This window comes from Sciurus vulgaris, assembly GCF_902686455.1.
Source record: "Sciurus vulgaris genome assembly, chromosome: 3".
NCBI classification, from domain to species: Eukaryota; Metazoa; Chordata; class Mammalia; order Rodentia; family Sciuridae; genus Sciurus; species Sciurus vulgaris.
In genome coordinates this window covers 112783681-112800740 of record NC_136463.1, presented here as the reverse complement: position 1 = coordinate 112800740, position 17060 = coordinate 112783681, and positions in this window count along the sequence as shown.

Below are 17060 nucleotides of genomic sequence, written 5' to 3'. Positions count from 1 at the left end.
ATTTACCTTTCCCTAATGATTAGTGATGTTGAGGATCTTTTCATATGTTTATTAGTCTGTTACCAATCTTTTTTAGAGAAATGTTTATAATGTTTATTCAAGTTCTTTGTCATTTTTTGAATTGGGTTTTTGTTTTTGTTTTGTTTTTCTTGTTGTCCTTGAGTTGCAGAAGAGCTTTCATATTCCAGATATTAATTCCTTATCAGACATATGATCTTCAAGTATTTTCTGCAATTCTATTCCTTTTTATCCTGTTGATAGTGTCTTTTGATGTACAAACGTTTTAATTTTGTAAAAGTCCAACTTATTTCTTTTGCTGCCTGTGCTTTTGATGTTATGCCTAAGAAATTATTGCCAAACCCAATGTCATTCAGCTTTCTCCTATGTTTTCTTCTAAGAAATTCATAGTTAAACACCTACATTTATGTCTTTGGTCCACTTTGAGTTAATTTTTGTATATAAGATAAGGGTTAACTCTATTGTATTACGTGTGAATATCCAGGTTTCCCATCACTGTTTGCTGAAAACTCTTTCCCTTTGAATGGGAAAATCATTTGACCATGTATATGAGAATTTATTTCCAGGCTCTCTATTCTATTCCACTAGTCTATATGTCTACCATTATGCCAGTACCACACTGATTACTATAACTCTCTAGCATGTTTTGAAATCAGGAAGTGTGAGTCCTCCAGCTTTGTTACTTCATTTTTGAAACAAGAATTAAAGACAGGCAATCAGTATAGATAGGTAATTAGGGCCAAGAAATTGGAACGTCCCCCAGTACCCCAGATTGAAATGTTAATGCCTCCAGAGCCTTTTCTCCACTCTTACCAAGATACCCTGCTCCTGCTACAACCTGTTGCTAAGGTAACCTGTCCCAGGAATGGCTCCGCCCTTCAGGGAGATGTAAAACTTGTTAATGAATGCCTCCTGGGCTGCTGCTCCCTTCCTGCCCATCCGCTTCTCACCTTTTGGCCAACCCACCAGCATCTCATTGGCCTAGTCTTATACAGGGGATGGGGAAAGGAAGGAGTGAGAAAAGGAGGACAAAAGAACAAAGAAAACCTAAAATGTGTAATAGGGGCAGGACACTCCCACTTCTTGGGTTACCAGGACACCAGCTACAGCCCCCTTCTTCCTCCCAGGAGAAGTCTATGCTACTATTTTTTTAAATAAAACTTGCTTTCTCCTCTTGCCTGGGCATACTTCTCTAATGTTCAAACTTTTCTCAGCAAAATTTTGTGGTTTTCATTGTACAACTCTTCCACCTCCTTGGTTAAATCAATTCCTAAGTATTTTTTCTTTTCGATACTATTGTAAATGAAACTGTTTTCTTGATTTCCTGTTCAGATTATTTACTGGTAGAATACAGAAGCACAACTCACTTTTGTATGTTTGTAACAGTGGTCCACTTTATCCTTTGAATAGCCCTTGATGCTCTAACACTGCGACTTATTTTTTAAAACTGACATAGTTCTTTCTCTTCCTCTATTCCTCCCGGCTCTCTAATCTCAGGAGAAACAGGATTATCTTTTTCCCATCCTAGGCAGAGTTATCTGCCCTTGATCACACACCCACCAAGGAACAAAGTAATTCAGACTTTGATGATGGCACTAAAAGATCTCAGAAATGACTGTTTCTCAAATTAACAAGTAAATTACAACTCCAGACAGAGAACGCATGGAATATAGCCTTTGAATCACCTGTTTAAAGACCTCCTTTTCCCCTGGATGGGCAGAATCACAGTCTCTGGGATAGGAGTCCCCTGTGTTGCTTCTTTGCTAGCAAAGCAATAAAACTTCTTTTTCCCTTTTCTCAAAAGTGTGTCCTCATTATTGCATTGGCATCAGAGACAAGAGCTGAGCTTTTGGTTGCATGTTGATTTTATATCTTCTTACCTTGCTGAATTTATTTACTAGTTGTAACAGGTTTTCCATTTGTTTTTGGTGGAATTTTTAGGGATTGCTTTAGTGGAATAATTTCTTTACATATAATATGTGATCTTGAAACAGTGGTTCATTTTATGCTTTGAATATAGCCCTTGCTGCTTTGTAACTGTGACTTATTTTTAAAATGGACATGTTTCTTTCTCGTCCTCTTTCCCTCTTCCTCTTTAAACTCTCCTCTTCCCTAATTTCAGGGGTAATCTGCCTTCCCCAACCTAGGCAGAGTTATCTGTCCTTGAGCACACACACCCCACATGAAAGAAGTAATTCAAATTTGGAGATGGCATCAGAAGATCTCAGAAATAATCATCTCCCAAATTAACAAGTGAATTACAACTCCAGAGAACATATGGAATGTGACCTTTGAATCACCTCTTTAAAATTCCCGTTTCCCCTGATGAGCAGAATCACAATCTCTGGGGCAAGAGTCCCCTGCTTCTCCTTAGCTAGCAAAGCAATAAAATTTCTTTTTCTCAAAACCTCTTCTGTGTTATTGGATTGGCATCGGGGGTGAAGACCTAGCTTTCGGTAACAATCTGCACACAGAAATCATTTTATTTCTTCCTTTCCAATTTATATGACTCTTTTCCTTGCCTAATTGCTATAACTAGAGCTTTTAATACTGGAGAAAGTAAGAGAAAGAAACATGTTCTTTTAAAAATAAGTCACATTGGCAGAGCAGCAAGGGCTAACTTCAAAGCATAAAGTGGACCACTGCTTCATTACTATGTTGAACAGAAGTAGAGAAAGTGAGTGTCCCTGTTTCATCACTGATCTTAGAGGTAAAGATTTTAGTTGTTCATCTTTTGGCATGTTAGTTGTCAGTTTTTCACATAGAAACTTTGTGTTTTGAAAGAGTTTTCTTCTAGCTTATTGATTTTTTTTTTTAAATCAAGAAACAACATTGAACTTTGTCAAATGCCATTCCTGCATCAACAGAGATGAAAATTTGTTTTTTTTCATCTGTATTTTGTTAATAGGATTTATTATGTTGATTGACTTTTGTAAGTTGAAACTTCTTCTCATTCCAGAAATAAATACCACTTGTTCATGCTATAGAATCCTTTTAATATACTGCTGAATTTGGTTTGTTAATATTTTGTTGAAGATGATATTAATATTTCAAAGAATATATTCTTTTTCAAAAGTAAAATGCTCTTTATTTGTGATCTTTGTCTTTTATTTTAAATATTTTCATAATTCTTGGTTTATTTTTATTAATGTATTATCTATTGCATTTTTCATTTATTATTTCTAGCTTAGCCTTCATTTCTAAAATATTTTTATTTTATCTATAATGTTTTCCAAGACATATTACCTAATTTCTGAGTTTTCCTAATTCTGACTAAAGTTCTTTCATTTCTTATATCATTTTGCAGTGTTTTTTTTTTTTAAACTTTTTGATTTTTTGATTATCTAATCTTTTAGATTATAATTTCAACCTATTTTGTAGTGGCAATGTCTTTCTGGTGTACATTTTTTATCTTAGGAATATTATTCTGCTTCTTGATCTGTTTTCTGATGTTAACTATAAGATTTGATCCTTTTCTTTCTTTACTTGACATTGGTTTTCCTTAACTTTTAGAAGTAGTTGTAGTTCAAGATAGTTCTAACTCCATGGTTTTAGAGCTCTCTCTTATTTTGTGCAATTTTCAAAGAATTAGGCAGCTTGTTTTCTGAAGATGTGTCCTCCTCTACTTTTATCTGGATCTTCTCTTTTCTCCTCCCCCCATTCTGTTTTTCCAGTGCTATCTAACTTGAATTCTCTTTTGCTGCAGTTTCTTCTTATTTGGGGAAGTAAGTTTTGACTGGTTGGTCTGGGAGCTCATGAGGCCCACAATTCTTTGGCTCCTTCAGACTTGAGTGCAAGCTCTTTGTGCTCACCCATGAATAGAGTGTGCAGAATGCTTCAGTTTAAGATGAAGCTTCCAATGAGTACTTTTTGGCTATTTTAGGGTATTCAATCCATCTGATGCCCCTGATTTTCTTGCGTTCCTCCTGTAAAAGTATTGATACAAACCAGTTTTTAAAAGTGTCAGTGGTTACCCTTCACATATCCATACTTCATCATGTATAACCGTTCGTTTTCACCTAGCTTTTTGTGGCTTTGTTTTCTCATTCAGGTTTTGTTTTACTTGTTGTTTTGGTACTAGTGATTGAATCCAGGGGTGTTTAACCACTGAGCAACATCCCCAGTCCTTTTTTAAATTTTTTATTGTGAGGCAGGGTCTCATGAAGTTGCTTAGGGCCTCTTTAAGTTGGCCTTGAATTTGGGATCCTCCTGCCTCATTCTCCTAAGCCACTCGTTTTTCATTTTGGTCCCGTGTGTGTGTGTGTGTGTGTGTGTGTGTGTGTGTGTGTGTGTGTGTGCATGTTTGTTGCTGGGAAATGAACCCAGGGTCTCAGGCCTGCTAGACAAGTGATCTACAGTAAGTCACACCCCAGCCCATCATTTCCATCTAGTTTTGAAGACGATTTCCATTGGGTTTTGACTTTTCTTTTCCTTTATGTCTTATTTTCTCTGTTCTGATTTGAGGATATTCAGAAACTATGTCACTTGTGCAGTCATCTTCCCAGAGTCCTCCCAAACTAAACCCTTGGATCTGTCTGCCTTTCTTACACTAAACCTATTCCATCTCAGTAATGACACCATCATCTACCACATTATGCAAACAAAATCTGGGAGTCATTCCTGATGCCTGCTTTTCTCTCACTTGAGCTGATCTATCAAGACCTATTGACTTGCTAGCTCCTAGATTAGAACCATAGTGCTGGTGAAGGACATTCACCATACTTTGTGGCTGCCCACCCACACCATTTCTACAATTAGTGACTGTGTCATGTTACAAAGCCATCTCCCAGTGCCGGAGATCCAATTTCCCCGTTTCTTGGGCTATATTGTTTGCCGATTAGAGGTACTTATCTAAGATTTTGTTAGAGATCTATGTGAGAAAGCAAGAATCCATTTTCTGGCAGGAGTGGCAATGAGGGCTTTCAGCTTTGGAGGATAAGCATTGCATAGTTTATGATATCTAGCACTCGGGGAAGTCCATGCAAGCAGAGCTGCCTGGGACGAGCAGAGCAGCAGTGGGTCTTCAGTGGAGTCCCTTCTGGTGAATGTTAAGCACATTTCCCAGTTGGAGAGTCTCAAACAATGATTCTCTGACATTCCCAGAAATTTCAGAAGCTACTTAATAGCCTTTAAAAATTTGCTTTCCTACTTGAAGCAACTCCACTGGGTTACATTTTTTGCTCCTATGAATGCAATGATATACTGGTCTTTTTTGAACTTCTCTATTATACCAACCAGTATCATGACCTCTGTAAAGAATACCTCCATTTCTGCAGCCTGTCCTCTCAGCAACCATTTCCCCTGTTTTCAGAAAATAGGAAGAAGAACATTCAGTTTCCTTCAAACATAACCTTAATTGCAAAGTACTGGTTTTCATAGCAATGATTTCTACTCTAAGAAGGAGCTAACTGTAAGATTATTTTCCCCTGTTAAAGAGTTTAGCTCACTTTTCAATATTCAAAGTTCTAATATTTGTATTTCTAATATTTGTAAAAATCATGAAAAAGGTGGGGTTTCCTACATCTGGCATGTATTTAGTTAATTTTTTATTGTGCCCATATTTCCTTGGATTTTATGTTACCCTCATAAAATGGCTCCATTATCTCTATAGCAGTGCTACATTTTAAGTCAAGGACACAGAGATAAAATATAAGTTATTTTGAAGTTAAAAAAAATTTTAGGGAAATGAGAAAAATTGACCCCTTTTAAGATCAATTTTTTTTTGCCTGGACAAGTTGTGAGAAGGACTAAGATATAGATTTTTTTAAAGACTTCAATCATACCCCAGAAATTTTGAAATTTGACCAAAGAAGAAAACATTTGAGCATTCCACTGTTCCTGTTTCTGACATCTGATTGATTGTTAGGAAAACTGGTCAGATACTTGCTGATGCATTTGAGGATGAACACTTGCTAGATTACAGCCAAGTACTAGAAAGATCCTGAGGGGACAATTCCCAGGAACTTAGACACTAAACATTTAGAAAATAGCAAATATCAATGAGTATTTTACTGATATTCAATATGATATTTCAGTACAGCACTGGATCTTAATAGCAGGACACACTAGCTTCATGACCCCTTATAGAATCAAGTGTGTCCTTCAATCCCTAGGGAGGGATGGGACATCAGATCTACCTTGCTCCTATTATATATTTTTTAACCTTCAGGAAGATGATTCAATACCTCTACAGTAGTTCTTCTTTTCTTTAATGAATACCTGTGTTCTCTTTTGTCCCCTACCTTTGGTAGTTTTTTTTTTTTTTTTTTTTTTTCAGGGCTTAACCTGATTCAGGTTTGTTTTAAAATACAATTTATTAATTATTATTATTATTATTTTGGTTTCTAGTTTATGGAAGTTACTTTCATTAGTTAATTCTTTTTATGTTTAAATTTTGCAATAAAATTTGATTTTTGATGCTGGGTCTTGCTCATGTCCCACATGGTCAAGGGAGTGGGTACCCATAGGAGGGATGGGCTGGCTGTGAAATAAAGCTATGAAAGGAATATATCAAGAAAGAAAGACAAAAAGGCAAAAATTATATATTTTCAAAGCAGGGGCGTGACAGGTTGAGACCACCAGAGAGGTTTGGATTCTAACAACGAAAAAGCGCACTTGCTTTATTGATAGCAGTACAGATCAAAGGGATGGGTAGGTATAAGGTTTCAGTGTAGCAGGGAATCTTGGGTAAACAGGTTGCTTGGTGCTTGGCAGGTTATGCTTATCTCTGCCCATCTCAACCCATCTCCAGGAGACTGTTTGAATCTGAGGTTGTGAGCTAGGTCAGGGAGCCAGCATGATTTGAGCCTTCTCAAATTGGGGAATTTCACCCAGGAGTTCCCAAAGGAGAAGCTTCCCTGCCTAATGACTGTAACATTGCCCAGATCATACACTGTTCACATATGGCTCCCAACAGCTGGGGATGTGACTTAGTGGTAGAGTACCTGCCTAGCATGCATGGAACCGTGGGTTCAATCCCAGGGACCACAAAAAAAATTAAAAAGGGCTATGGATATAACTCACTAGTAAAGTGCTCCTGGGTTCAATCCCCAATGTCTCTCCCCCCCAAAAAATTGTTTTTTTCGATTTGTTTTGGATTTTTGTTCATGTCAACTTGTAGCAATTATAATATCTGCCATTGTGAGTTTTACTTTTTGGACACTATTTCTACCAAATTGTATTTTTCTTGATCATATTTGAATGTCTACATTTTGTCAAGGAGATAATGATTCTTCAGGTAATTTTTGTAATTGGTCATTTTTTCTATATTCAATTTTTGTTACTTATTATTGATATATAATAGTTCTACATATTTATGAGTTACCATGTGATGCTTCTATATTATACATCATGTAATCAGAGAAAATATGCCTATCTCCTCAAATATTTATATTTGTGATGAAAACATTAAAAATCCTTCTAGCTGCTTTGAGACATAATACATTGTCATTATCTATAGTCTACCTATAGCAAAAAATATGTTTCTAATGTCACTTTGGGCATCACCAATTTTATCAAATATCTTTTTTTCCCCTCAGAGAACTTATTATTTGACATGTGAGGAAGTAAGTGTGAAGAAAGAGTAGTTATTTTCCTTGTATTTTGCATGTTTTCCCAGATATGTCAATATTACTTAACACTACATATGCTTAAAATTCCTAATATTTATAAACAATTTCAAAAACAATTTGCCTTTAGTCATAGTATAAATATTGTATTAATCTGAAATACTTACCTTCACAGCACATTTAAAACAAAATGCTGCCAAAACTGCTTGGTTATTATTGAAGTATTACAAAGTAAGACAGTTTAGGAAGATTGTTATAAATAGTTCTCATTTTTATACTTACTAAAATGAAATAAAATTTTACTTTGAAGTGAAAATAAATGATTTTCTTAAGGAAACCACAACATAGCCATGAACTTCTATCTACAAGGATTAGGACCCTGCTATCTGAACAAAATATCCAGATGATGTGGAGAGAGTATTTCCTCATCCAATTGTTATTTATATCAATATACTACAGTTGCTAAAAACTGTATCAATGTAACAGTTGCTTAAAAGATACAGTTATATCAACCTAACATAGTTACTTCAGAGACCAGTGGGAGCCTCAGAGCTTCTCTATGTTTCTGGACAATTTAATTTTTTCCCGATTGCAGAGTCCAAATCTATGATTTAATTCAATTCAACAGACCTCCACATGGAGAAATGAAAAACTTCCTCATCCTCTACACAAGTGTAGATAAAGGAAATAGCCTGAACTGTAGTGTGGGCACCAAGAGAAAGCTGTGGAATCTTATGCATTAAGAATATTGGGACCCAGAATCCAGACCGTAGTCATGGATGACCTTGTTAAGTGATGTGGCTTTACATGATAATAGTAATTATTTCTGGGTGATGGTAGGACCTCATAGAATGATGATAATAAGTTTCTGGGAGTCCTGTGTTCACGCCTGGCAGAGGTTTTACCCCTGGGCTCAGACCATTTTTGCTTCCTTGGTCATCCCCACCTCAAAAGAAGCAATATGCTCTGGCTGTTCCTGTTTTTGTATCCCAGAAGGCATTACAAAGCCAAAGATGAGTCACTGTTTGTACCTGTGTTTCACTTCTGTCCTCCTCCAACCCAATCCCATTCCTCTCAGAGTCTCTACAGATTCTTTAATGATGGCCCAAGGTTTTGAACTTTATCACATAGACAGTAAAAAAAAAAAAAAAAAAAAAAAAAAAAAAAGAATTTAGTATTTAAACATTTATTGGCACAGAAGAAACAAAGATGATGCCTCCAGAGGTTAATGTGAGTCAGTTGGTAAGGAGATCCCCAGTTCTGCCTCATTCTTTTGGTGAGTCACAAGACCATCCAGGTTCAGTGTGGGAGGCATGACTTGTTGGGGGTGGTCTTTAGCAAAGGCTACCACAGTTGGCATAAGGAGCTGAGTACAAAGAATATGTTACATCCAAAACAAATAAACAGATAAACATTTAAAAAGGCCTGGAAGCTTCTACTTTTGTGTTCTTAGAATCCAGTTACAAGTGATAACTGAATCTCCCCTCTGGAGGATAGGAGAACCTCGGAGGATGAGCTCCATGGGGAAACCATGTGGAGACTAAGGCACCAGACAAGGCAGCAATGCCATCAGGGACATTCCAGTACTGTCAGACCTCCAAATGACTCCAGCCCTAGCCACCTGGTGGCTAGGGTCTCAACCTCATGAGAGACCCCAAGTGAGACCAGCAGAATAGCCACCCATCTGATTCCAATCAGCTCATGGAAAGGTGAGAAATAGTGACAAGTTGTTGCTGGAAAGTGGTTTATTATGCAGATGCAGATATCTGATCGAAACTCTTTAACAATATATCCTTGATACATGGAGTCCTTTGTCAGAACCCCGAAAGCAGCAGCCAACATATATAGAGCACTAACTACATAGCAGGTGCTGTTTTAGGTGCTTTGCATGTATGAAGTAATTCAACAACACTGCAAGAAGACACCGTGAGATGCACGCATGCATTGTTGAGATGCGGTGCTGACTGCATTTGATAACTCAGGAAACCATGGTGACTTACCTTGCCAAGATTGCACAGCTGATAACAACCAAATTTAAACTCAGGTTCCTAGCCTATGAAGTCCTCAACTCTACTGCCTCTTAGCCTCAGGATTTGCCAAACTGGTCATCCTTCTGTTGTCAGAAATATAAGAAAATGATGAGACTTAACCACAAGTCAAGTAGTGGTGAGTCTTTGGGGTTTTCCCAGGAAATAGAATGATGTGGTTTAAGAAGTACTGGGAAGACACCCTATACCCCCTGAAAATATTTTCCATTGTGTGGAATATATATTAAATGCCCTTGGATAACAAAGTACTTATGACAATGTGAATCCTCCAGGAGGACTATCTCCTCAAACCACTGTTTCCAAGGTCTATGCTTCAGAACCTTCTTTCCCAAGATCTAGTATATAAAAACTAAATATCTTTCCAGCCAGTGACTATAAAAGTTTCATTTTCTTTTTATAAATAAATGGTTTGCTGTAGCTGCCTCCCTATATTTTAACCAGTTTCTCCCTTGCATGTGTTGGGAACCTACACACTGTGTTCTGGTTGAAACTTGTCAGCTAGACCACCCTGTGGCTCCATCTGCAACCTCCAGCTCTGCAGATCACCTCCTGCCCTCCCATGAGAGGCTTCACCTAGGCAATTATTACGCTCCCTCTAAGATTTGTTCCAAGCATGGAAAAGGCGACTTTCCTTAAGTTCATACAATAATAGCTATGACAAGCCTGTAACAATCCATTTATTGAAGGCTCACAGAGTATGAGAAGGGATTATGATAGGGTAGGGAAGGAGTGGTCCAGGGAAAAATGAAAAATCTATGCCTTCTGACAACAGTGGACAAGTACTCATTAGAAGCCAGCAATTAGAAATAGTTCTTTAGTTAATAACAATGTGTTGTGTGATCAAAAACTGCTGAGAGTAGATTTGAAATAGCCTCATGGATGTGTACGTGAGGTAAATAATGGGTATATTAAATAACTTGATTCAGGCATTGTACAATGTATGCACATACCAGAACATCATGTTGTACATCATAAATTCGTGCTATTTTTATTTGTCAACCAGTCTGTTATTTTTCAGTGTGTTCTTCAGCATGAAGGGAACAGTGGTCAGACTCCAGACCCTCCTGTCATGGTTGGGTTCTTCCCCCAAATCTCCCGTGAGCAATGCCTAGGCAAGAATGCACAGAGCTCCCAAGAACAAGGACAAGTTCCAGGTATAGGGCAGTTGCAATATAGATTTAGAAAAAAAAATATTCATTCTCAGTGCTCTTCTTCTGCTAACAAATAGATCCAAAAATATTACTAACTGAAATATTAATATCTTAATCGGAAGCATCTGAATTTGAGTGTTTCCATGGCATTCAGTTCTTCCAAAAAATAAACCAAGGGTGTGTGCATTACTATTTGCCTAAAAATCCTGCAGTCTATGATATTGTGTATTACAAGTAACAGAGCAAAACTGGGCACCATGAGGGCATACCTGTAATCCCAGCTACTGGGGAGTCTGAGCTAGCAAGCAAAACAGTTAGTTTGCCGGGATTCAAGACAGATCACCTTGAACATATACAACTTTGTAACCAGAATATTATCATCAACAATGATCGTTCCTTGGGGAGATAACTCGGACCACAGACCACATAAGCATGTATCATAGTGAAAGAAAAAGTGCACAGAACCAAGAGGGGACGTTCTGGTAATGCCACATTTAGAACACAGTTGAAAGGTGTTGAGAAAATGCCAGTGAAGTGGACTTCTGGTGAGTGGGGCTGGATCGTAGGTATGGGAGGCAGAGTGAGTCCAGGCAATGGTTGCTGATCTCAGGATAATTCCTCATTAGAGCAGGGTCCCAGGATGCCAGCTTTCCTTCTGTACCCTTTCCACAAAGTCAGATCCTCCCCACCCTTCTACAGAGAATGAGTAATTTCCGGTGTGCTGGCTTGTGGGGGGAAGGGGGAGTCTGCATTCCTCCTCCTTGTGCACAGACTCAGGGCCTAGGTTTTGTTTCTGCATGGCACTCCTAGGCCACCCAGACAGCCATTAATTCCCATATCTTGGGGCATCTAAAACAGGGGTCACCAAGCCTGTGTCTAAAGGGCTACATAGCAAATATTTCCATTTTTGAGAATCATATGATCTCTGATCTCTGTCACAACCATTCAACTATAGCATGAAAGGAGCCATAGAGCATGGATCTGGCTGTATTCCAAGAAAACTTTACAGAAGACGGGTCTGGATTTGCCTCCCAGACATGGGTCAGCAATGTGATTGAGAACACCAGTTTCTGCGTTCACATTCATCTACCTCTGCGGTTTTAGATTCTTACTAAGGACTCCTCTTAATTTCTTGTGAGCTTAACAAGACATTTTATTTTATTTTTTTAGCATACAGAAATAAAGTTTTTTTAAAATTTATCTTTAGAGCATTATACTTATACAGTTTTTGGGTTCATTGTGAAAAAATAATGCATGCAGGGAATTTGATTTCAGCCCCCATTTCCTCCTTCCTTCCCCTGTTCTCTCTTCTGCTCTATTGATCTTCCTTTCATTTTTATTTGTTTATCTGCTTATTTATTTTTGGTGCCAGGGATTGAAACCAGGGACCCTTTACTACTGAACCACATTCCCAGTCCTTTTTCTTTCTTTCTTTCTTTTTTAATGGAGACTGAGTCTTGCTACATTTCTTATGGCCTTGCTAAGTTTCTGAGGCTGACCTCGAATTTCCTACCCTCTTGCCTCAGTCTCCCAAGTCACTGAGATTTACAGACATGTGCCACTGAGCCTGGTTATTTATTTTTTATTATTTTATATATAAATATGTGTGTGTGAAATTCTTTTTGAAATATATATATATTTATATATATTTAACATGATATTATTAAACTCATTTTGTATTTCTACCTCTTTTCCTTCGTTCCTCCTTCCTTCCTGTTCTCCTTCTACTTTACAGGTATACATAATATCTTTATGATATCCAATCCCCTCCATAGCTACCTTCTTTCCCTTATTTTGCGCTATCTTCCCCATATAAGAGGAAACATTCAGCTCTTGATTTTCTGAATCTGCATTATTTCACTTAGCATAATTTTCTCCATTTGCGGCCATTTACCAGCAAATGCCATTATTTCCTTCTTCTTTATGGTTGAGTAAAACTCCATTGTGTATGTATACCACTTTTCCTTGATCCGTTCACCTGTTATCGGGCACCTGGGTTGATTCCATAATTTAGGTATTGTGAATTGTGCTGCTATAAACACTGATGTGGCTGTATTGATATAGTGTGCTGATTTTAGTTCTTTGGAATAAATATCAAGGATTGGGATAGTTGGGTCATATGGTAGTTCCATTCCTAGTGTTTTGAGGAATCTCCACACTGCTGTAGGTAGTGGCATTCCACCAGCAATGTATGAGTGTTCCTTTTCTGCCACATCCTCTCTAGCATTTCTTATTGTTCGCGTTTTGGTAGTTGCCATTCTCTACAGGGTGAAATGAAATCTTAGTGTAGTCTTGATTTGCATTTCCCTGATTGCTAGAGATCTTGAACATTTTTTCACATATTTATTGGCCATTTATTTACATTTCCTCTTCTGAGAAGTACTTAGTTTTATTAATTGGGTTATTTGGGGATTTGGCATTAAGTTTTTTGAGTTCTTTATAGATTCTGGATATTTATCCCCTGTCAGTGGAGTGACTGGCAAAGATTTTTCCCATTCTGTAGGCCCTCTCTTCACTATCTTGTTTCCTTTTCTGTACAGAAGATTTTGTTTGATAGCACCCTACTTATTGATTCTTGGTTTTATTTCTTGAGTTTTAAGGATCTTGTTGAGGAAGTCAGTGCCTGTAGCTATACAATAGAGTGTTGGCCTATGTTTTCTTCTTGTAGTTGCATAGTTTCTGGTCTAATTTCCAAGTCTTTGATTCATTTTTATTTGAATTTTATGTAGGGTGAAAGATAAGGATCTAATTTCATCTTCTACATATGTATATCCAGTTTTCCCAACACTATTTATTAAAAAGCTTGTCTTTTCTCTGACATACACTCTTGGCACCTTTATCAAGAGTCAGATTTGGGTTTGTCTCTGTGTCTTCTATTCTATTCCATTGGTCTTCTCCAGTGTCTATTTTGATGTTGGTAGCAAGCTGTTTTTGTACTATCGCTCTATATTATAATTTGAGGTCAGGTATTGTGATGCCTCCAGCATCACTTTTCTTTTAACAAGACATTTTAAATGTCTCTGAGTAATTTGTCCCAATTCAGGTATTTGGGGGAGGCAGAAGGATTTCTCTACCCTGTTGAAATGGAAGTGGTCTCTGTCTATCTCTTCAGTGTCAGTCTTCTGTGTCATTATGTTTTAAAAGTTCTCCCATAGATAGATCATAGATGGAGATAATCTTTTAGTTGATAAGTTCCATCAGTTTGCCTTTACTATGATTACCAGTGCATTTAGACTTATTTCTACCACCTTATGTTCTATTGCCTAGTAACCATGCCACTTCCATTCTTTCTCTTTCTTCTGTTTTCTTTCTTGCACTACATTAATCGAGTTTTCCTGTAGCCTTTCCCATACCCACTAATTATTTGGAAATTCAATGCTCAATTTTACTTCTTTTGATGGGAGAACTTATAATACACACAAATGTTCAAGTCTAAACCTCTGCTTTCCTTTCTGGTGATGGTGAATCCTTAGGATCCTTCAACTTTGATTGTACTTCAGTTTTCCATTTTAAGTCTTCTAGTACTTGTTTTTAATCCTCCAAAATGATTATTCAGTGTTTACCAATTTTTTTCACCATTGTTTGCTGTATCCTACTCATCCTTCTGAGTCAATTTCCACCCCCTGAAGTATATGCATCAACCAGTTATTCTTTCAGCAAGAATCTAAGTGTGGGGAACTCTCTCCATCTTTGTTTAAAAAAATTACTTTGACCTCTCACATGAATGATATTCTCCCTGTTTATAGAATTTTTAATTTATAGTATACTGTTTATAGTATTTTTAATTAGGACTCTACTGGCTTATCTTCTAGATAATCTAGAATATTCTAGATTCTGTGGTTGTTATCGAGATATGTGCTCTCAGTCTAAGCGTTCATTTGTAGGGAATTTTTCTCTCTCCTTATTTGCTTACTCGTAACTTTTTCTCTAAATTTTCTTAGTCTCACTATAATGTTTTCATATGTGATTTTTAAATATTCATGTCTTTTATCAATTCTGGAAATTTCTGAGTCATTATATTTTAATTATTGCCTCTTTATTATTCTCTCTATTCTTTCCTCTGAAACTTCTTTTAAGAATATGTTGAATCTTCTCATTTTACTTTTTATATTTCTCACTATTGTTTTCATACTTTCCATTTCTCTCTTTTTGTGCTATTAGATATTTTTTAGTTCTAGTATACACTAAAATAATTATTTCTTCAACCTTATCTAATCTGCTATTTAATTCATCTGCCCAGTTTTCTTTACAATTACAATTTTTTTAACTTTCAAATTTTGAAATCCTTTTGAAATTCAAAGAGCTACTAGAAATAAATTGGTTTATTATAGTACTTAAAAACCTTGTACTCTGGATGAAGAATGTCCTTGCACAATGTCAACTGTCACTTATTTTATCTGTGACCTGGAGCTAAATTAACTTGTGTCCAAGTTTCCCCATTTATAAAATAGGAAAACAGTAAACTCTCATTATATACAAAGAATAATGTTATCGTGAAGATTAAATGCTTTAATATTTGTAAAGCATTTAGAAGAGTTCTTGGCATGAGCTTAGTGCTGTAGTCAGAGTGAGTTCTTCATCATCAACATCATCCATAGGAGTCTTGTCTTTTCAATTTCTTATTGTGTTTCTATTACTTCTGTTAACAACTTCAATCATTTTAAAGCTTTTCTCTGACAGTTGCCTTCTAAGTCTGTTTTAGTCAGCTTTTTAATTGCTGCAATCAAAACCCCTGACAAGAACAATTTTAGAGGAGGAAAAGTTTATTTGGTGCTAATGGTTTCAGAGTTCTCAGTCCATAGATAGCCAGCTCTGTTGCTCTGGGACTTAGGTGAGACAGAACATCAGGGCAGACACAGCATCATAAGGAAGCAGAGAGAGAGACCTCCCCTCACTACTGACAAAATATATATCCCAAGGGCACTATCCCAAAGACCCACCCTTCCAACCACAACAAACCTGCCTACAGTTACCACTCAATTAATCCCTATCAGCAGATTAGTCCACTGATTAGGTCAAGACTTTCATAACCCAATCATTTCATCTTTAAACTTTCTTGCATTAATTCACACATGAGCTTTTGGGGGACACCTCGTATCTAAACCATAAGAGTCTCATTCTAATAATTCATGTTCTTGATCTAATCCTCCCATATCTTATGTCCACTGATTGTGCCTCACACAAAATTTGTTATCTATGTATTCCATGATTTTCTATAATGAACTGATCTTCAGCGAGGTTGCTTATTTTGTGAGAATCTTTGCCCCTTAGATGTGTCCATTCCCCCCATGTGGCTTGCACTTCTTATTACAGGAGTACCAGGGTCATTTCTGTCCTACCCACTGTTATTTAAAAGTGGGGGTTCCTAAAACCTAATGAAAAGTCAAACACTAAGCCTGAATCAAGGCATGGAATTTGGATTCTTAAGAAATTCCTTCTTTTTTTTTTTTTTTTTTTTAACCATTGATTGCCAGGTAGAGATTTCACTGGAGGACCCTGTGCAGGTGGGCAGAGTTAGTTTGTTGAGTCTTAGTTCCAACACTGCAGCTCATCCAACATGAGGCCTGGTGACTACATGAGCTTTAACCTAAGCTTTCAGCTAGCAGAGATGAGCTCAGGCCACGATTCTGGCATTAAATTTTCTTTTTCTCTCTTTTTTTTTTTTTTCCCCTAGCAAGTTTTGATTCTCTTCCAAAAGTATTTCATGCAGCTTTTCTTGATGTTTGCAGTGCTCAGGGGTAAGTTAGCTCTCCATCTTGCAGAAACCTCAGTACAGTTTTTCCTTCTCATCATACTATTTCACAACTATCTTCCTTCCTTATGAGTCTCCCTTCCCTCTCAATATTTCCTTCCATTCCTTTTCTTATTGTCTTCCTCCACCTCACAGCAGTTTCTTTTCTTCTCTGGAGGTGTATTTTGATCCCACAGAGTACCATATGAAATGACAACCTAAAAAGATAAATAGCATTATTACTTGTCCTCTTGCTGTCATTGAGACACCAAAGCATTTTACCAAGGGAAATGCATAGTGGGTTGATGCAGAAAAATTTCATTTTAAACCCACAGACTTTGATTCCATAGAAATAGAAAGAGTGCCCGCCAGGCTGATGCCAACACTCAGGCCTCCATGGCAGATGTATTCCTGTACTGTACATGCGAACGTCAGGCTACACAGTCTCCCTGCTGTTACCCAACCCTCTGCTCTGATTCCTCACTCATCGAGCAACCTTCTCAGATCACATGGCTAATCCATGTAGAAATACCAACCTGTAGGC